Source organism: Chrysemys picta, chromosome 3 (genome assembly GCF_011386835.1).
Source record: "Chrysemys picta bellii isolate R12L10 chromosome 3, ASM1138683v2, whole genome shotgun sequence".
Taxonomy (NCBI): Eukaryota; Metazoa; Chordata; order Testudines; family Emydidae; genus Chrysemys; species Chrysemys picta.
In genome coordinates, this window is record NC_088793.1 from 199,969,254 (window position 1) to 199,992,408 (window position 23,155).

Consider the following 23,155-nt stretch of genomic DNA (forward strand, 5'->3'; position numbering starts at 1 on the left):
TATGGACTGGTTGCATGACACATCCAGATTAGTTCCACAGGAAAAAGGATTTTTAATGGCTCTCCAGATGGGCTGGAATTTTAGGATTATTCTTACCGAAAAGCAGACTGACTGTAATGACAGTGATTGCATCCTTTTTAATGACGTTTATAAGCAAACCATTACTGTCTAATGGATTTTTAATATTTTTCTAAAATAAATGGATTATTTTTATCACTCAAAATGTAATAATTTAAAGCAGGCAATAAGTAAGATCCTCTTTTGTGTAAAATAAACAAAACTGCAATACCACAAACTCTGATCCTAATACACTTTCAACGTACCTCAGAAATACAGGCTAACATTTTATTTCTAAAATTTCCCAAAGACGTATATTCAGACAATTAATGTAAATAAAGGTAAAAATAATGAATAAGATAAAGGAGCTTTTGTCTTTAGACATAAGAACTATAGGAATGCACTATTCTCTCTACGTTTCCGTATATTCCAGCCAGATGTCAAATTACTTTTCTTACACATTGTACTAAAGCTCTACAGATGGGCACCAACTAGTACAAGAGTAAATAAAATATTCTATTTACATTTGCTAAAGCCAAATTAAAAAAAAAAACATTGATTTTTATAGAGTATCTGTAGTCGTTCTTTAGAACCAAAATTATCCTAAAAAACGCAATTCAAAAATCTATGAAATGAGTCATTGAAAAAAGAAAGTTAGGTAACAATCCAAGGCTTCACTTATGAGCACTACAAACAATCCCAGCTCATTTAAGTGCAAATACTTTAATTCTGCTTTGGCCAATGAAATTCAATATTTTTATGAAAAAACTACAACACAGCCAAGAGTGAAGTTAAGGTGACTCATAATGCATTTGAAGCAGACAGTCACTTAGGGACAAATCCAGACTCTAGTGCCCAGCCTGACTGGCCAGGTCAGGTGTTGGGGAGATGTGGACAGGCTAGGCACTAGGGCAAGTGATAGGATGGGAAGGGAAAGAATCCTCCCTCGAGGATGCACAGCCATTCTGCATAGGGCTACTTCAGCCTACTGGCCAGCCTTAGTCCAGTGGAACCACACCAGATCCATAGCACAAGGGTGCTCTGCAGCAACCGAAGTGGGGGCTGGATCCGGCCCTCGCTGTAGGAAGTTTCAGGCACTAAAATAAAGTGCAGTAGCTAGAGTTTCCCGAGAAAACTCTGCACGTACAGGGTAATCTTTATCTTGATCACCGCTCAGTAGTTCTGTTTGGGATGCTCCTGTCTTCCAAAGACTGAATGTTCATCTGGGTTCATACTTTGAAATGTAGGCCAGCAGCAACTGTAACGTGGCATCTTCTGATCTAAATTTTCCATTACCCCTACCTTCTATATAGTACTGACAGTGAAAGAGAAGGATTAAGCAGAATTATTTTTCCCTTTTAATGTTTAATGGGACTACTACATGACATTTATCATTCAGGATACATAGCACTGTACAGAGTCACATTGAACAGAACACTGGTATGGAATACCCTTGCCTTTCTGTACCCTAAGATAATGGGCAATACACATACGACCATATTAGGCATTTTCATCCAGAGAAGCTTTAATGCTGGTGAACATTTTCAAAGGTATCAGAGAAATTCATTCAGCTTTCACTTTTTTTGAGATTATCTTTGCTAATTCTAAATTGTCGGGCTTTCTCCCTCCTGGCCCCTCTTATCAGATCACACAGTGGTGAATTTATAATAATTTTCATGCCAGCAGAATATTACAGCACAGAATTATTACTTCACTGTAGGATCCCGGAGGAGCTGGTGAAAGGAAGTTTTATTCAAACAAATATTTTCAACAACGGCAAAGGGAACGCAGTAAAATTTAGTTTAATAGATGTGTGTTGTTTCCATTCCCACCCCCCACCCAACCACCCACCCCTGACAACGAAGACTGATTTCATAGGAGTCTGACTCTAAGTGACATTACTTTATAATGTCCATCAAAAGACAGAGCTGCCAGAAATTTTTATTTAAATGGATTCTACACAAAGTTGAAATTAAATAACAACTGGGTTAAACCAAACTAATTTTCTTTTCTTTCCATACATAGTCTACGAGAACATGTCTTTTTGTATATCCAGTTCCAAGTAAACACATTTTGCTCTGGTCAGCAGTCTGACATGCAAAAAAGCAAATCTTACCATGAATAAACCACGAAAATGTGTTTCAGAATAATTTTATCGTATTACAATTGCTATTTCTGAGCCTGACAGTCATCAACCTGCTAGAAGTGCCATTACTGTGAACTAGCAATATTGAAAGTAATAAACAAACAATGTTCCTGTATTACTGCTGGATTAAAATTCACCGAAAGAATCTTAAAGTATATTAAATATTTAGCATGGTATTTAAATATTAAACTGTAAGCACAACACCTTTTCTTAAAAACTCTGAAGATATTTCTGTGTATGAAATCTTCAGGTCAGGTCTATCCAGCCAGATTTTCTCACTGTCTGCTGATCCCTATAAACGAACAAAGCACGAGCCATCAGTTTAATTTCTTATTTGTTCAGCAAACAGAACTGGGTGTTACACATCTATGCGGCACATCCTCACTGTGCAAACACACTGGGCTTGATCCTGAAGACGTCATTCAAACAAAATTCTTTTTTAAGGTAGCCCGCTCCAAGCAGTTTCCAGCCAATGGCTAGCCCTGGACCTAGGGATACATTTAAAGGAATGCCATCAACTTAAAATTAACATTTCTGGCTGAAATTTGTTCACATGTACTATGGAATCCAATGGCCAGGCAGCTGGTCTTCTCTGACTGCTCCTTATTACTTTTCTGATTGTCTCGTTGTTCCCTTTTGCTCCCTCTGTCCATCAGGAGTATATACTTGTTGCCTTATCCTATACTTAAGACTGTAAGATCTTTGAGGCAAGGAGTACCTATGCATATCCAGTGCCTAGCAAAATGGGGCTTTAATTCTTGACTGGGGCTCCTTGGCTTTATAACAATATAAATACATAATGTTTTAAATAGCACAGAACCTTACTGTAGCTGAAAGGGCTTTGAGGGGAAAAAAATTTTTTCTAAAAAAACAGGAGTACTTGTGGCACCTTAGAGACTAACAAATTTATAAATTTGTTAGTCTCTAAGGTGCCACAAGTACTCCTGTTCTTTTTGCAGATACAGACTAACACGGCTGCTACTCTGAAACCTGTCATATTTTTTCTAGTTTGTTTACTTTATCTAACTGCATTTTGTGCCTGTCAGTTGTACTGTTTCCCCTGTGTAGTTATTTAATCAGTACCCAGCATTTTTGTGGGTCTTTAACACAACACGGAAGAGAAAAAACATTCCTACAAAGTAGAAAAATGTGACTGTAAAGCAACCAAGATTGGAACGGGGATTCAGTGGCAGGTTCAGTATTGGAGGGTATTTTAACTCATTGTTCAAACAGACTTGATTTCAAACTGATGTTGTCCCTTTAAGCATGTGCTGCTGATTCTAACTGTCTCGTTCCTGTTGCCAAACACAGAATGAATGTGCTCTTGAGTTATGTTCCAACTTGAAAGTTTACAAAGGGAATCCTCAGAGCTAGAACTAACACTGCATGAAGCACTTTTACATTTGTGCCAGAAGCCCAGGGTCACAAAACATTCGACTGCTCCATAAATGCAATATCCCAGACTATATTTCCCAAGCCCAAAGATACTGTAGCTCTGCAATTACTGGACCATACGTCAAACCAAAATCAGGTTGGTTTCCTAATGAAGGAAACCTGTAGGGGCCTTTAGTGGCATGTGAAATGTAAGTTCAACTAGTTTAGGCAATGCCTCGTCCCATAAATTTTGCTGCACTCCTGGTACTTTGCCCAGATGTGGTATTGTTCATATCCCTGAGCTTGTACTATTTTAATTTGCATCGCATAGTCAAGAAAAAGTTGAATAGGATTCCTTTCCCTTTGCTAACATATGTGGCCATAAACTCCTGTAACCCATATGGTGCTGAAGAGGAAGTCCCAGATACCTGGAATTTCAAGACACCCAATTGTTCTGTTCATGCTGAGAGCTGCTTATCTTTAGAAGTTTCAGCTTGCTGGTCTGAACAACATAGGTACTGTTATCCTTTAACTTGCACAGAATATGTGTCCTAAGCTTCAAAGCAATGTATTTACAACCTCTATTGCGATAGTACCTAAAGACCCCCCAAAAAATAAAAAATAAAAACAGCAAGGGCCCTGTTCTTCTAAGTGATGTGTAATAAATAACACAAATATAGTACTTGCCTTAGAGATCTTACAGTTCAGAATATGGAATGAGAATCCTCAAGGATGATTCCAACCTACATAGCATTCCTAAATTCTGATGTTTACATTGTGCCTGTACTTTAGCAAATATTTGTAGAGATATGCTGCAAGTATGTGCATCCATATCCTTGGTCACTTCACCTTTAAGAAGACTTCTGTGCATCATATCAGTAAGTCCCTCGGCCCGCGCCCATTTCAGCAGCTCCCATTGGCCTGGAGCAGCGAACCGCGGCCATTGGGAGCCGCGATCAGCCAGACATGCGGACGGGGCAGGTAAACAAACCGGTCCAACCTGGCAGGGGCTTTCCCTACACAAGCCGCGACCCCAGTTTCAGAAACACTGCTTTAGCAGGAATAATGTGAGACATAGACCCAATATGGAGCTGTCAAAAATACAGTACACCGCTTTCATCAAGACACAAGTTCTGAAGGCAAAATGAAGCATTTCATCTGAACAGACTAAAGGTTTCTCTCATCAGGTCTCACAAGCTAAGAAAGGTTTGGCTTGGTCAATTCTTGAGCATGGAGCCCCCAAAGGGAAACAAAAGATGCTGATGATTTCTTCAACAGATGGTACTTTACTTCTGAGCCATTCCTGAACCAATGCCCTGCTAGGGTGTTAGAGTCATTGTGTTGTTTGGAGGCACTTACTTTCAGAGGAGAGGCAAGAAAAACATCCTCGCCTCTTGTCCTCATTACATATCGCATAGCACTTTTTGCAAGAGTCAGGTTGGTTTTCCTTCCTCATGTCTAATTGTGAGGTAGGTAATTAAGTATCCTCTACTTTTTCTATGTATCCTCTATGTTTTCTATTGAATACAGTTCCCTTTTTTCATTCTCTGTCCTACACTCTCGTGCAGTGCTGCTGTGTATCATTAAACAGCTGCTAAGTTATTAGCAGCACTTCTTATACAGATATAAAATAGTACGTACATCCAGTAGCCCCGTTCATCTGAGGCTGTTAAAGCAATTTACAGTCAAGCATTAACCAAGCCTCATGAAAATCTGATGAGGTAAGTGTCGCTATACACATTTTACAGCTGGAAAGCCTGAGGCACAGAGAGACTTCGTGATTTGTCCAAATTCACACAGGACCATACTGTGGCCTGGCTAGCAGAGCAACATAAACAGAGGTAGCAGTAGGGAAGTAGAGACAGGCTCCACAGATCCACTATGTCCTCACCTCACCCTGGCACAAGAGAGCAAGAGGGGATGGAATGGGGCAGGAAATGGATGGAAACTTGGCACTACCTCCAATATGCCAGGAGGCATCGCTGCACTGGCACATCGGGCAGCATACACTGCCCTGGGTATAAACATGGGTGCAGTTTACTCCCTCCCAGAGCAGCAGATGAACCAGATCACAATGTCCTTCCCTAGACACTCCACGTACAGTGCCATACTCTGCAGCCCATTACACCGGCCTGACTGTTATCTCACAATCTAGTCTAGAATGAGTTAGTAGAAGACTCCAGAATCGAAAACGAGCCCAAAACCCCTAAAGTTAGTAATCCAAAAAAACAAAAATAAAAACCCACAGAGGCAGCCAAAATCCATGTGCACTTTTGAAAGCTTGGGGCTAAATGAAGACGTTTGACAGAAGCGCAGATTCAGAAATCCAACCCCCAGCATGATACCAATAAACCTAAAACAAAGGGCAGTCTCTCATAGAAGTTCCATTCTTCTTAGAGCAGACATGCCGTGGCGTAAAGTTGTTCATGTCAGGGCCAAATTATGCCCGCAGAATTGGGCTACATACTAGAGCACTGGCTGAGGTTACCTGGGTATAGCAGAATGTAGAATACGCTAATCGATATTGTTGATCATATAGAGCCAAATTTGACTGTTAAAACTTTATTCATGAAAAAAGTGCTATATACCAATTGGACTTTCTGGTTGCTCAGTTCAGCAAAGTATGTACTGCTTCCTGTACAACAAACTTGATTTAAGTCGTACAATATAAAAAAGCAGTGATTGTATAGGGAGACTTGGTCCACCTTCCAGTTGCCTTTAAGGAATGATTCATTTAAATTATTTTTTAAATATTAATTGACAATTGATTTCCTGTCTTTAACATGTGTAATACACCTCTTAAAAACCAAAGAATCAATTCTTTTCATCCCACTCCACCTGCCTGACAGGTTTGCAAACATCTGGGGAAAAAAACAACTGAGCGGGTACATTAGCCATTGGTATTCCAGTTTTATGGATTACAAAAGTTAAGCAGTTTTAGAATAGAAATTATCACCATGCAAACTCTTCCTTTTCTGGAATGAACAAGATGTTAAAAGTTTTGTGAATCCTGCTATTATTATGCTTTGCCTAACGAACACCAAAGGCCTACACCTGTTCGCAAAAACGGATCTCTCACATTCAGATAATTTTCGCCCCTTCCTACATTAAGAAATAGGTTCTACAGCTTTTCATCAGAAACTGTGTGAACCAATCCCTTTGTTACCCCCAGTTACTGTTTAAAATATTTGAATTCCTCATGAAGGTTATTTATGGTGTTTAAATTTAAATGCAGCTAAGAGGAAGAAGTTATCTTTTTTAAACATCAAACTTTAATAAGAAAATGGAAATAGAAAATAACCCAAAAACTGAGGCTAAAGAAATGCCAAGGTAATTTTGCATGACTCAAAATCTTTATTACATTTTGTTCTAGTAAAATGATTTTTGCAAAGAAAACAACCCCATTATGAAGAACAGAGTATTAATGAAAGTTTCTCTGCAAGTGCATATAGAATATTCCCAAACTAAATTAAAATGGGAGACAGCCAACTTTTTAAATCTGTATAGAGTAACATTTAAACCAGCAATATCATCCCGTGTGTACCTGTCATTGCTGCCTTTGAATATGAAAAACAATTTTTCCAGATTTCCATTGCCTGTGCCTACAGCACATAGTACTAACTAGAGTCACTGAAGATTAGTCACTAAAATTAATCATTTCAAACTATTAATTGAAAGCTACTAGAGTTTTCTCATGATTTTAGTAAATCAGACAAGCCCACCGATGGTTTCCACATACAAGACATCCCAAAAATGAGATACACTGAATATTATGAAAATTACAAATGTTTTATTGTGGGTAGAGGCAGGCTAAATGGGAACAGAAATGAAAATGCAATGGGACTCTAAGATTTCGGGGAACCCCTCACTACTACTAGGAAAAGCCCAACTAAGGCAAAGAGGCACAAATCAGTGCACATATTCCCTGACAAATTAATTCAAGTGATTTTGATGTTTAAGTGTTACAAAGATCATTTTTAAAAGACCATCATTCCCGCCAGTAACAAGGTTTTGCCTGTTTTTAACTTCATGTAATTCATACAGAGTCAAAACTACTCAGGCACATTATTTTCCCCAAACATTTGTTTTAAAATACAGCAAGAATTGCCATTTAAAAAATACACATGCTTACATGGCAAAGAGCCATGGCAAATGTCAACTTTTATTTTGCCTTGTAGGTTCCCATTTTTATAAATGAAGCCCTGCTCTTAACACAACCAACTCTTGTTGCCTGTAGTAGAAATGCTGGTAGGGACCTACCCATAGAAAAAATTGTCACAACAAAGCTCTGAAATCCCCATTTACCTGAAAAAGCAGAATAAAAAAAAAATCCAATCAAGTTCTGAAATCACCACTTATCTCTGAAAGGCAGGGGAAAAAAATCCACGACTGAGTAAACCAACCTGGTGGAATGTCAGCATTGTCAATTAAAAACTCATATTCTGAAGCCGCAGGTCAGGGGAAGGCTAGGCATGCGAAATGGAGAAGCATCAGTGAAATGGAAATCAGTTGTCAAACATGTACACTGCGATAAAAAAACCCTGGCGCCAAGTCTCAGAGCCCAAGTCAGCTGACTTGGGCTCGGGCTACGGGTCTAAAAATTGCAGTGTCGATGTTTGGGATCGGGCTGGAGCCCGGACTCTCAAACCCGTCACCTCCCCAGGCTGCAGCTCTTTTATCACCGTATGGACTGAAGACCATCAGCAGCAAGATATAGGACTTCCAAACCTATCTAGACTCCAGAAAGTTACTTTTGGAGGCTTAAATTCCTTAGTACAGGCTTCTTCTGTAAAGAAACGCGGCTTCTTCTAAAAGAACTTACCGCTTGTACAAGATGCCAGACTACCAGCAATGCAAACTTAGATCTTCTGCTTTAGCTGCATAGTACATGCAATATGGGCAGCACAATGTAAATTTCCCAAAGTTCAGAGGCAGGAGGAAATGGTGGAAGAGATACCTTTAGAGGCAAGAATGATCAGCAGGTCTCTGTCACTCTTTCTGTGCAACTGCTGAAAACGGTTTGGTCTCATCTACACAAGCAGCTGCACTGTTTTCAATCCTAGATCAGGAAGGTCAGGGAGGGTCTCTTACTTAATGTAATGGAGCCAAAAGCTCTGGCAGCAGTAGAGAAATGTGGTGTGCCAACCCACAGCACATCTATAAAACAACTCTTGCCCATACACAGAAGTTTCCCCAGTGTTGCACCACCATTTGAATCAGACTGGTTTCAAAGTTAACCACCAGGTGCTTCTCCTCTATGCCACTCTCCACCAGTGCAATGCCAGCGTGGATGCAATTAATTTCCATAATAGTTCGAAATCTGCAAATACTCCTCCCTTTGCCTGGCTAGGTTATCAGCCCGCATTCCACCGTAGGGGTCTGCTCTTAGTCAGAGGCCATTTACATGTACAACGATCCTCGCGCTTAGTTGCATGCTGTTTTCACAGTAAATAACTTCTACTCTTTGCAAATTAATCTGATTCTATCGCCAGCATGTCTCAAAGGAAGCCATTTCACGAGCACATTGCCAACTGGCCCAAGGCAAATGTGCAGGCTCTGGTATCGGTCTGGGGAGAGAAGGGTTCCAGGACCAGCTGAATTCAGTCACATGCAAAACTTCAGTGTATGACCAGGTGGCAAAGAGACCAACTGAGGGTGGCACAATGACAGGCAGTATTAGAGTTACCATACGTCCGTTTTTTCCCAGACATGTCCAGCTTTTTGATAATCAAACCCCCGTCTGGGGGGAATTTCCAAAAAGCCGAACATGTCCGGGAAAAATACTCCCTGGCTTACCTTAGAGCGGGCGCCGGGGCTGCTGTGCTCCCTGACTCCTGGGCTCTGTAAGAGCCGAGCTGCCCGAGCGCTACCGGCTTCGAGCAGCCCCCATGCCTCCGGACCCTGCTCCGCCAGCCGGGCACTTCCCCTCCCAGGCTCCGGGGGCGCAGGGTCCAGAGGCATGGGGGCTGCCTGAAGCCGGTAGCGCTCGGGCAGCTCAGCGCTTGCAGAGCCAAGGAGTTCAGGGAGCACAGCAGCCGCCGGAGCCCGGGAGGGGAAGTGCCCAGCCGGGGGCACAGGGTCCAGAGGCAAGGGGGCTGCCCGAAGCCCGAGCACTACCGGCTTCACGGTTTGCCGGGCAGCCTCCAGACCCTGCGCCCCCGGCTGGGCACTTCCCCTCCTGGGCTCCAGCTGTGCTGGGGAAGCGCCGGCCGGGGGCGCAGGGTCTGGGGGCCGCCCGGCAAACCGTGAAGCCAGTAGCGCTCGGGCAGCCCTTTTCGCGTAGCTGGGAGGGAGGAGGGGGAATGCGGGTGCTCAGGGGAAGGGGCGGAGTTGGGGCGGGGCTGGGGGTGGGAAAGGGGCATGCCCAGGGCCCCGTGGAGTGTCCTCTTTTTTTTATTTTTTAAATATGGTAACCCTAGGCAGTATCCAGGACCAAGAGAGCGTAAAGGGGGCTGGAGTTCCTGTGTGTAAAGGCCCAGGACAACAGCATTCAGTCCAGCTCAGAAAATTTGCCCCTTTTACGATGAACTGAAACAAACCCTCAAGACTCCCCCCTTTTCCCTGCCTGAGGCACCTGCAGACAACACAGCGGTGCCATGCATTGCACTAGTGAGAGACAGGGAGGATACAGCAGAGAAAACCAGTGGGATGAGGAGCCTGACTCAGAGATGCCAGACATATTGCCAGCTTCCCCGGATCTCGAGACAGAAGCTGAGCTCAGCTGCAGGTGGAGAAATCAGGAGATGAGTGGCCCCTCTATAGCAAGACCGCGGGGTTTTATTGTAAAATGCATTGGCAGGAGCTGATTTTGCTGCTTTAGAGCCGTGGGAAGAGCTTCCTGGGTTCTTACAGCTGCCAGCATGAGTGAGGAAGTGTCCACCTCTGCCCCAGCTCCACCAGTCCCTTCCCTCTTCCACCTCACCACCACAAAACGCAACTGCCAAGGCTCCTCACTAGCTGCCCCCTTTGGATCCCTATTATTCTTCAGTATCACATTCCCCTCCCCACCCAAAAAAGTACCCATCATTTTCATCTTCAGGGCGGAAGCGCACCAGTCAACAGGGCTGACCTCACCATATGAACAGACTCAAAATGGGGAGGAGTGGGGGGAAGGTTTCCAAGAGTTACATAACACCTGCAACATAAACACCTATGGGAGATCTTTACTGCAAGAAATTACAGACTGAGCACTAAGGCCAAAATATTTGCTTCAGCCTGCATGTATCAGCTCATATGCCAAGCTGCAGCACCTAATTTGCAGGGCTCTGATATACCTGCTATCAAATTTCATCCTTTCTGTCTTGTCATTTAACGCATGAAAAACATTCCTAGGCATACTTTCCTAGCCAAGTGATGCACAAGTAACACAGGCCATGAAATAGGCTGAAATAATTACACTGACTGTTTCTTGCTGCTCTCAGACAGGTCTTTACATCCACCAGAGAGGCCAATTAATCTTAGCCCTCAGCACCAATCCTCTAGAGTTCTATCTGACATAAAAGCTCTCATCCAGCAGTCCTCCTATTGCCTTTCAATCAACTTTTGGGGCAACGTACCTTTCCCTCCACCATCAGAGAGGATCACACAGCCTCTCCTTTCATGGATCTGATCCCCCACTATCCTTGGCGCAAACAGCTCTACTGCAAGTTTATGGCTTTTTTCCCCTACGCTCTCAAAAAACAGCTTTTCTTTCCTGGATAGGACCCTCCACAGAGGTTTTTAAGGGTCCAGTTATAGTGAGTACCTCATGGCCCCTCTTCCTTCCTCCCATTATGGCATTCATTTTCAGTTCTTATAAGTGTTGTGAGTAAATTGTAATAATATCTCCTTACCATCTCTGCTCTAAAAGAAAAAATGACTCGCAAGAATTCTAAACTGGAACTAAAATTGTTACTTTTATTGTACTTCGTGTATTTCAAGGGATGGATAGGCTATTGCTATGGTTAGAAACACTTTCATTTCTTGTTTTTCATTTTGGTGGCCACTCCACCATACAGATGTCCTGAAGCAGACGTGGGGGCAGTATCCAGAGCATGGAAAAACTTCCTGAACTAAGCAAAAGAAGAGGAGGGAAGACCTGTCCCTGGATATATGTTCAGAGTCACTCTTCATATCTCTGCACAGGTGCAAATTCAAGATGGAAAAAAAAAAGAGGCTTGAGAGACGGGGCATATTCAAGCAGGCAAAGGGTAAGCACACCGGACTATCTCCAGAAAAAGACAAACAGGAATGGGAAACCAACAAGGAGCTTTTTTAGTGAATGCCTAAGAGAAAATGCCACCCGGACTCTCTTCATTCATCCCAGCCTCTCCTGCCCAGAATTCCATCATTGGGCTGCCCCTTACTCTCCTTCTTCACAACCATTCCAGTGTTTATACCACTGTGGAAAAGAGAATTGGAACACAAATGAGAGGCTTTATATATATGTAAAGCAAACCCCTGCTTTACCAATGATTTGCATACATTTTGGTGAGGAAATACTTGGAGGAAGGAACTGATGAGGAATGAGTATTTAAGAGCAGACTATTTGATATTCAAATTGTGCATAGGCTTCCTTTTCCAGAAATGTTTTTATTAAACACACACACACACACACACACACACACACACACACACTAGATGTCAGGCTGACAGCAGTGCTTATGCAGGTTAATGATGAATACAAAGCAGTTGGTCCAGTAAAGGATACTACTTCACCCACCTTGTCTCACTAATACATACAGTAAAGAGAAAGAGCATGTGTGTGTGTGCATATAAATATATTCTGACAGACACATGCATGTATGTATACTCAGACACACATATATGCATAACAACAACAAGAGTATAATCCCACCACCAAATGGTCAGAAAAAATTATTTCATATCAGCCTCTGGTCTATCAATACACCAACTAACAGGGAACTATGCAGGGTACTCAGCTTCCACAAGGGTCATCAGTCTGCACAGGGAGCAGATTTCCCTCTCGTGGTCTGGTGCTGCAACTCTGAGGGTTAGCTCAGCATATAAGTATTAAAAAGATCACAGTCCCAAACACAGACCCAATCACTATCCTCAAATACTGCACATAAAGGCTTCTTCAGGGGTTGGGGCTGGGTGCAGGAGTACTGCAGCAAAAATTCCATCAGACACTGATTTCAGTCTTGGGCTCTCTACAAGAAGACGACCGAAGGGCAGATCACCCGCCACCATCTTGCCTCAGGTGCCTAGCAACTGTTTTTCTAAAGCTCCAGAAGACACTGTTCTTGCTGGGCAAAGAGTGAGACCTGGCCTCCATTTTGAGAAAACACAAAAGAAATGGCACCAAACTATCCTAGTTTAGGGGTTTGTACTGCCACTCACCACTGTAGTAGCTCTACATCTTCCATATCAAATAAATTAGGAAATATGATGCCCACTTTTGCTGATGGCTGTGATGGAATCTCTTGTGCTTCTTCCTTTTTGGGTTATTAAAAAACACCCTGCTTTGGGTAGGTCTCTTTTTTTGGAAGGGGTAAAAGGAAGGGTTAGGAAAGGGGAGCAGTTGATGCTGCGAATGCTGTTCTGGTTATGGAGTCAAAGATTTATCAGAAAGGACGGTTTCCCAGCATTTCCCAAAAAAAGTCAAATTCTGGATTCCTCTCATCTCCTCGAAGTTTTTCGATAGATAGATGCCCTCAACTGAAATTATTTTATCCCCGCTCTCATGCACACTTCACTCTGGGCTTTGCAATCGGCATTGTTCCAGAGGAACACAGCCGTCTCTGTGGCTTGTAGACGGTGATGGGGGTCTCTGACATAGCTGGGACATGATCCATCAATTGTTCCAAGATTAGGAACAAAGACCTAGAATGGCAGTGGATAAAGGACTGGAAGCCAGTGCAGGGACAGAAGCACTGGCTTGATGTGCTCATGGCAGCATAAGCCATGGAGAAGGCAGACAGCCACATCTTGTGCCAGATGAAACCAGTGCACTGTTCTCTCTCTCTCTCTCTCTCTCTCTCTCACACACACACACACACACACACACACACACACACACACACACACAGTTTCAGATGCAAATTACAGTTATCCAGCCTGAAGGTGTCAAAAGCCTGGATCCCTGGGGCTACATCCTTATCCACAAGGAAGGGGTGGAGTTTCCTAGCAAGCTGGACATGAAGGTGACACTTTTGGTTTTTGATGCTACCTGCTCATCCAAATTCAGTAATGAGTCAAAGAGGACCCAAGACTTTCCACCACTTTGAATGAGGGCTGTAAGCCTTCAAACGAAAGAAAGGGTCAGAGAACTGGCTAGCTCTTCAAAGGGCTCCCCCCGCCAACCAGCATGACTCTGATCTTGCCTACATTGAATTTGAGCCAGCTGCTCTTCGTCCAGGAGCTGATCTTTTGTAGGTATTATAACATCTTACTAGTGCCAGTGGTTGCAATAGTGGAGAATGAGATATACAGCCAGCTGTCATCAACAGACAGTTGGCAGCAGAGCCCATCACCTCTCACTCGCTCCAAGTGGTCACAGTGGTCCAATCCACCCTTTAATCTGAGGGTGGAACTGAGCCTTTACTATTGATTAGCCCAATCAGAAATGCTGTTTTGTGCAATTTTTGATAATGGTTACTACTAACAATCAACCAGTTTGAAGCAACCTGTAAATTTATGACTTAGGAAATTTGATTTCTACCACATTTTCCAACAATTCCCACAATACTGTAGGAGAGATGCTTAAAAAATATGGAGGAAGTCATAGTCTTCCTAAAACAAATGAAGTACTGTTTTTCTTAGATAGGCACTCATTCATAAGATGGTTGGCTTCATCTTTAGCATAGCATTCACTTCAGTTTCAACAGCAAAACATTTACACTAAAATTATCAGAATTAGTTATTCTGCAAATGACAACCGAGAATGGGACATAATTCAGAAGGTAAAACCACAAATGAAAATGAATCATAAAGCTACAAGATTACAAAAAAGTCAAGCTAACGCACAGGACATATTGAAACAAAGTGAATAATCATGAGAATGTTGGAAATTATACCTACAAGAGTTAGAAATATAGGGTATTTAAATCTGATTTTAAAATAAAGTCATCACTTCCTACAAAAGCAGTACCAAATATTTAAGGCACATTAAACAAGAAACTGTTCTAATATTTCTGTTATAAGTATAATGCAAATGGATTTGACAGACTCATAGTAGAGCTCTAATTGCAAGACATTACTGGAACAAATGGCCAAAATCAGCAACTGAAGTCAGCAGTGTACATCAGGTCAAAAGAACTGGTCATTTATTTAGAAAAGATGGAAGCAGAAGGGTACAGCTAGTGACTGGATTTTGGGTGGTATATAACAATGAGATACACAGCAGATAGATTTGTATTTCCTGCATTTGTAAGGGAAGCCAGGATGGAATTTACCCTTTCTTCTGTCTTTATCTCTTTTCCCTCTAGGTGCTTTCCTCTCTGTTCACAAAAATATAATACACACAGAGAGAGAGAGAGAGAGAGAGAGAGAGAGAGCTTACAGAATACATTATGCATTTTATTTTTAAATTCACTGCATAAAAAATTCTGTTTTAGAACAAAGCTCTTGTGTGTGGGCGTACACCTATAAAATAAAAGGCATTGTTACTCCACCAGATAGAAATCCATACCCAGTGATCAAATCAGGCCTTAAAATTCTGTTTTGACAGCTACTTGAAGAGTTATATTTTCACCAGAGGTTTGACTTTTAGATGAATACCGGGTGTTTAGTGATATCATCAAAAGAAGACTCAAACCTGATATTTGCAGGCAGAGTAATATTAGCAGTTGTAAAAAAGTTTCCATGTCTGAAATGCGTAATATTTTATATTTCCCGATCATTTTGTTCCTTCCTAGAATTAGAGGCCATACCTAAAATCTCATTGTAGAGGCAATTAATCTTACCTGTGACATACTATTTTGGAATTTATTTTAATTACATTATTAAATTATCACTAACAGAAAGGAATGAGTCTGTTTCCAATTAATATTTATAAACTGCCTCTGTATGATACAAAAAGGCACAGCAGTATATAATAGTAACCCTTCTGTTGTATAAGGGCCTAGTTAGGTACCTGTGACCTGGAAGAAAACTGTGAATACAATAAATGTTATACTTTTAGAAGTTAATTTACAGAAAACCTCTTCAAATAAATAATATTCCTTGTCTCGGTAAACACTTAATACACTAGTCAAGTAAGCTTACATAATATGATTGTCTATTTGTAATGACACCATTCATTCTATTCTTTTGTATAATTAGGGTCTGTTTTATTTTTCTGTATAATTGACAATAACTCAGATCCTTAACCATAAATTCCTATAATTTTACACTTTCAAAGGGAAGTTCAGAGAGTACTAAGCAACATTATACTATTAAGCAAACATACTGCACACATTATTTACAAAAACAAAGTCTGTAAATCATTTATCATATCCTCTGCTGATTGTTTTAAAGTTGTACACACACACACACACATCTCTGCATGCAGCATAAACCTACCTCTGAGAGAAAGATTTTTTTTTCAGCTATTTTCCAGAATTACTCTCTTTGGAAAAATATCACCTGAAATATCCATTAATCTCCTCTGTTCTTACTGTATACCAGCATAGCATCATTTTTAGAAGAACCATATTTGTATTTTACTTTCAGAGATAAAACGATGACTAAGGTTGGATAACAATAATTGACAAGGATAAACAGGATTAAGTAACAGGTGTCTGACTGTACATAATTCAAAGTCAAATACGTATAGTATTGCTGGCAAAATGGCAACCTTAGTCAACATCTTGGTTTAAAAGTTATATTATAAAAATATTATGTTGATACATTTATGTAAATTAGACTGGACTTTTTTTTTTTTTTTTTTTACACACAGAGCTAATGCATGCACACACACATATATTCACACACGTATTCTATTTGATAATAGTAGTGCTCTCTCTCTCTCTGTATTAAAGAATATAAAAAACCTTCAAAGGGTAGGCTCCCATTGTTCAAAACTAAGTTACTCTTCGCTAAAAGAGACACATTGGTCACACACCACACTGCATTGACACAATCCGGATACCCATGAAAAACTACAGTGATCCGCTCAGCTGGCAATAAAGATGAGAAGACGAATGTAATTTAAAACAAACAAACAAAACTTGTCTTGTGTGCAGCAAGTGGAAGGATCCGTTCAAGCTGCGAGTTTGGGCTTGCAAAGATGCACTCCTCCTACCTACTCTGTCTGGACAGCCAGAACCCCAAGGTTATTGCCAGTGGGAAAGGACCAGAACTCATGTCAGTATCACTGAAGGAAGGGCTTTCTCCATTGCAACAAGCCTGAAAGAGCAAAATATAAAGAAACAATCATGCCCTCCCCCCCTTCTACAATCACACGCATTCACTCAGTCCCTAGCCTAGACGCGGCGGTGGAGGGACAACGTGCGAGGCAGGGAGCGAAGCGGGGAAAGGCGACCGAATGCTCCCGTCTGCCTGGCGTTCGCTGCGACGGGCAGCCGCAGAGGTGCCGAGAGAGAGGGGCCGGCAAGCAACGCATCACCCCGCCGTGCGGGGCAGCCGGTGCAAAGCCCCGCTCAGCGCCGCACACCGGAGCCTACTTCCCCTACCTGTCCCCTTGCCTTTCAGCTCCCGCTCCGCAGCGCCCGGGCTGCGCGTGTGTCTATGTGTGGCGCTCACCAGGAAACGCATCTAATGTTTGCACCGCATCCTCCCCCCCCATTCCCTTTGCCCATGCACGGAGCTCCCCGAGCAAGCCCCACTCACAGCAGAAACCCCCCCGTCGCCTTACATCAGCTGCAGCCGGGAGGATTCCGAAGGGGAGGAGGAGGAGGGCAGCAGCCCCGGCCAGCCCGCCCCCTCTGCACAGGATGTGCTGGGGCTGAGCCGAGAAAGGGGGCGGGCGGGTGGCTTCCGCGCTCCGTGGCTCCTTGTTTGCACCCCCCCGCCCTTCCCCGTCTTGCTCCAGGCAGGCGCGAGACACCAGGTCCCGGGGGAGGGTGCGCGCGCGAGGCTGGAGCTCGGCACTGGACTGGCGGCGGCGGTGGCGCGTCCCTCCCCGGGGCTGGTTCCTCCCCCCTCTCCTCGGCGGGCGGCGCGTGCACACGCAGGGAACGCGGCCGGCGGGCCCGGGGCTCGGGTCAGTCCCCGCAGAGTGGGGGTGCAGGGCCCCCGCGCCGAGCCCGGCTCGCTCCTGGGAGGCCTCCCCCCGCTGCACCGGCCGAGCCGGCGCATGACAAGTGCAAGTGCAGGAATAGTGGGTCTGTGTGTGCACGGGCAAAGCGTGAGTGCACGGACGTGACAGCAGGTGTGCATGGGCTGCATCACAACGTGTGTTACTCTAGGCAGCTGCACCCCGTGCAACACTCCCTGCATGTGTCTATGTGAGGGCATGAGCACAGTGACGTGTGTACTGTACTTCTGTGCCTGTGTAGAGACAGTATACGTGCGTGTGTACAACCCAGGGTGTTGACGGAGCATTCATGCGTGGTTCCACGTGAACAGAACATGAGTGTGTGGGGCTATTTTCCTGGGCTTCAGAGGTTTGGAAGGATTAGATTTGTATCTGTAAACACTGATTTCCACTGTATGTACTCACACTGATGAAAAATATTTGCATTGATAATCCAAATGTACTGATCAGCAAAGTAAGGAACAGCTGGGTGAGGCATTATTCGAGTTTGATTAAAGGATATTTGCTTTGTGTATTGTGACATGTGATGCTGACAACTTTAAGCTTTAATGTTTTTAATCTCAACATTGTAATTAAATAATTGTTGGGTGATCGCTTGTTGCACCCCCCACCAATTTCCCACAACTGAACATTTAAATTGATATATATTATAAGCATTTTTTATTTATTTTGTAACTGAGCATTAAAGTCAATAAACATTGAAAAAATAACTATAAACATTGATATCTGTCAGCCTTAAATGTTTATTTTATAATTGTATCAGGCATATATATATGTTGGCTGTGCACATGTAAATATGTTTTGTGTATCCATGTGCATGTGTTTACTATAGAGGTAGTTTTGTGTAGTATGTATGAGAGAGGACTTTGACTCAGTAGTTTGCTAGTCAGGTGTTCGAGGTTACACATGTCTTTTATTCTGTCTGCCACCCAAATAAATGTAAACTCTCTAATCACAGCCCATTGATTTTTGCCTTTTAGGTAGACTATTGTTACATAATATATATTTGAGTTCAGCTAGCTGAAATTCAGCATACAGTATTTGAGTTCAAACAGTGCTGTTAAAAGATATAATAAGGCCCCTAGTTCATAAAACAAAAATATACAGCTACAAAGGAAAAAGAAGCATTTGATTTACTGTTTGGGTTCTTCTGGAGCCTGACAAATTGAAAGCAAATAGTTTTGCCAACCCACTGTATACTACCACCTATATTACAGGAAATGGTATTTATTAATGCCTGAATTCAAATTGAGAATGAGCAAAAGTTTTGAGATGACATTTTCATGCCTGGAAAAATAACATTCACAAGCTCTACTACTATAATATTGAAAGCTTAATCACTATGTTCTGACACTCATAAAGTGGGCCATGAAGTTTGTGATACTGTCCAACTTTGATTTTTTTTTTTTTTTATTGTGCACCAAGTTACAATACTATTTTAAATGAACTTCAGCACAATTTGCTCCTCCGTGCTTGGGCCTGTCGTAAGCACAGACTGTCAACAGTGTGGAATTCTTTCTGTATCTCATTTAGCTACCTGTAGTATGTATAGTGTTATTATCTGACTGCAAACTACAGTGATTGAGATTTGCATAGAGTTGCCCATACTGGAGTCCATAATATATCCTTCACTTCCCTGCGTAGAGCAGCTGCTTTTCATATTCTCTACTTTTTCTGTCTTGTAGTTGATTATTTACTGAAGAAAGGCTTTGGTGGAAGGGGTAGAGGGAATAGAGAATAATAGTGAGTTTTGCAGCATGCTCTGAAAATCGTCTGTTTTGGACTTTTGTTTACTTCGGTAGATAAAAGTTCATTTACATGGCAGGGGTTGGTTCTCAACTGGCAATGCCTTCTCTCCCACCCTCATTAACTTCAGCAGTGAAAATATTTGCACTGGTGTAGAACAGTTTCTTTATTTGCTTTAAGTCCACAATCCGCAAAAAGGCAACCCACCGTATCCCATAGTGGTTTATGTCACAACATATTGTGGGATTGGTTGCACAGTGGAACAAGGGAAGGTGAGGATTGATGGTACTGTGGGCAATAGATAGAAAGGAATAGTGAAGAGTGGTGGATTTAAGGCTGGCGAGGCCGTGAATGATGCAGATTGAGGAACTGGTTTGGAGAATTGCGAAAGGCTGGTGCTGGCTACTGGGAGTGTCTTTCTACTCTCCCAAGCAGCCCTTAGCTCGGGGCAATGCTGCTCCAAGGGTACGTCTTCACTACCCGCCGTATCGGCGGGTAGCAATCGATTTATCCGGGATCAATATATTGCGTCTCGTTAAGACGCGATATATCGATCCCCGAATGCGCTCACCGTCGACTCCGGAACTCCACCAGAGTGAGTGGCGGTAGCGCAATCGACGGGGGAGCCACGGCCATCGATCCCGCGCTGTCTGGACCCCAGGTAATTCGATCCAAGATACTTCGACTTCAGCTACGCTATTCACGTAGCTGAAGTTGCGTATCTTGGATCAATCCCCCCCCTAGTGTAGACCAGCCCCAAGAGGCTAAAAGGAGCCCATACCACTGCCTCTACAATCTTCACTTCATTATCTCCACTGCACTGCTGAGCAATATTTGGGGGGCTGAGGAGGGAAGTGTTGACCTGAATTTATGGACTAGTTTATTATGGCTCGCCACTGATCTGATCAGAAGATATTTAGGTTCTTGTCCCAATTCCGACTACAGGGTTAGAGAACTCTCGGGTTGTGTGGCAAGGACACTTACGCTGAGGACAATACCAAATTGATAAAATCGTTATTAATATAGATGAACAAATGCTATTAAACACAGAGTCACCGAAAAGTAATACAATTCTGTGACCCCTGGTGGTAACAACATCTCTATTCTAAAAGATTATTTAAACTAACATACTCACACCCTTCCCTAAGGATGTAGTAGGAGGAGACAGAACCAGCCTCGTCTCTGGCATGCTTGAGGAATTGATGGTCCAGGCTTCCCAAGTTGGTAGGGATTCGGTTCAAGTGTCGAGTAGGTAGGCTGTATTGTGAAACTGAGCTGATAGCTTGATAGAAGATAGGTAGGCCCAACCTACCATACCCAAATCCTATTTCCTCACCCAAATAAATCTTACTCTATAGGTTAACATGTCATGACATATATTCATATATATTAATATCGATTATCTCATCCCTGAAACCGTTACCCTTGGCCTTACTTATGACTTCCATGTTCTGCGGTGTACCCTGCGGTTACCAGTCTGTTCCAGACCTATGATAAACATATTCAGTTCTTTGTTCGGTCCCCCCCATTCAGTTCCCCAAAGTCAAGAGGGGTAGCCGGTAGGCCATTTATCTATGCCAAAGGTTACAAACACTCAGACTGACTTGCTCTAGCTAATCATACAGGATATAGGCCTGTGGGTTACTAGCATTACAGCCAACTTATGAATAACCATGAATAACTTATTATGAATAGCATGTACTGGAATTCAACATAAACAAAACTCAAGAAAATAAGTTGACTCAATAATACCAGCATATGATAGCAGAGTAATATGAATCAAACCAATGAAGAAAACACAATATGCAATATAGCAAGCTAGCAAACTAGCCTTATGGGATACAGAAGAAAGAACTTGAATGTGATTGAGTTGGGGGGGCAGGAAGTATTAGAGCAGGGAAAGCAGCAGGAACAAGAGAAAAGGAGAACATTGCACCTTCTCTGGCCTGCTTGACTCCCCTCAGGTCTTAGGAACAACTGGGTGCTCCCTTTTCTTTCTGCAGTTAGGTACTCTCCACCGGATGCTCCCTTGTGACCCACTTCTTGGTTGTAGACTCTGTCTAAAAGAATTCAGTTACTTAGCTGTGTTGTAAATTGAGAGACCATCAGCCAGGCCCTGATTCATCAAGTGCCTTATGGATTAAGACCGTATCTTGAGCTGGCACCAAAAGAAAACTGGATACAGAGCACTATTGTGAGGTTTTCTTTAGAGGTTTTCTCGGTCTGAAAACCAGGCTGCTGTATACTATACAAGCTGGAATTTCACTGCTGCCATCCTCTTCAGTGTCCTTGAATGTCTTATTTCTTTTTAAACTACAAATCAAGATATTACTTAAAGCTTTAACAATGCAACACATTTTAATAACGTTTTCCCTACAAATACCAAAGCAGATCCTGTCTGGAGCAAAAAATGAAGCAAAACACACTCACCAGTAAGAATTATGTACATTATATATGTGTGAGCTACAAGAGGATGTGTTACTTGGGATGCGTGCATTACAGAAGTAGCAATAACACTCGTCTTCTACACCACCCCAGAGTGTACTTTTTGATGCCAGAAATTTAGCACAGAAACTATTCTGGTTGTTTGTTTAAAAAGAGTCCTAACTATTTGATTGGTACTGATTTTTACATACCACCACCTCTAAAGCAAGGCTGCTTTGGTACCATGAATCTAAACAGGACAGGCCCCAAAGAGAAAGGGAAATGATATGCAGTAAGTTTAGAAAATGACAAAAATAATTTAAAATAGCTTTTCTATCAATCAGAATGTCACAGTGTTAAGGCAAACATGGTAGTGTCTTTATGACCAGTTCAAGGAAAGTGTTTCATCCCTAGGGAACTATATGGAAGAAAGAGCAAATGCAAATGTGGGACAAATAGGTGATCAAGGCTGGTATCATTGGCACAAGAGGGAGGATGGGGTGTAATGCAACAGGATATAAGATAAATTATGAAAGCCCTTAAAGATTACAAGTATCTTGTGTTTGAGGTGAAGGTGGAGCCAGTGAAAGGGTTATAGTTAATACTATTTCATTTAGATAGAAACAAGTAAATCTGAGAGATTTCTGAAGATAAATAAAAAAATGAATATGGATCCATAAAGTATTGTACTCCCTTTTCACTGTTCAACTTGCTGTGATACTGTCACTATCTACACTCTTTTGAAGTCCACAGAATATTAGGTTACATTTGATAAATCTAAAAGCCCAAAAGTGTATTACATCTGGACATGCCTGAAATCATACAGCCATAGCAGTGATGACCTCAGTAGGTCTCCTAGTCCAGTCCCCTGCACTTAGGGTGACCAGATGTCCCCATTTTATAGGGACAGTCCCGATTTTTGGGTCTTTTTCTTATATAGGCTCCTATTACCCCCGACCCCAGGACTGCCCATTAGGGTGCTACAATTTGGGGGGCAGTGACCGCAGCAGCATTTCGGGGCGGGACCTTCCGCCGCCTAGGGTGGCAGAAAAGCTGGCGGCGCTCCTGCCCAACCCCCTGTCCCGATTTTTCACATTTGCTGTCTAGTCACCCTACCTGCACTGAGGCAGGACAAAATATTATTTTGCCCAGTCCTGAACATCTACATTGCAATTTTATAGCCCTGTAGGCTGAGTCCCGCAAGCTCA

The 23,155-nt window shown here is 42.5% G+C and overlaps 1 protein-coding gene across 14 annotated transcripts in view; it reads right to left on the minus strand.

Annotated features, from left to right (window-relative positions):
* The window catches only part of PLCB4 (phospholipase C beta 4), a 318,161-nt gene extending 300,517 nt beyond the window's left edge, over positions 1-17,644 (minus strand). For 4 of the 14 annotated variants that reach the window (XM_065589780.1, XM_065589779.1, XM_008173713.4 and 1 more), the window contains exon 1: positions 17,376-17,617. The gene's annotated coding sequence lies outside the window, so the exon portion shown is untranslated. Of the gene's footprint in view, positions 1-2,407; positions 2,427-17,193 lie in introns of those variants that run through there. The other 10 variants (XM_065589781.1, XM_065589778.1, XM_065589775.1 and 7 more) reach the window with 4 other exon arrangements.
* Between the last annotated feature and the right edge of the window lie 5,511 nt (positions 17,645-23,155).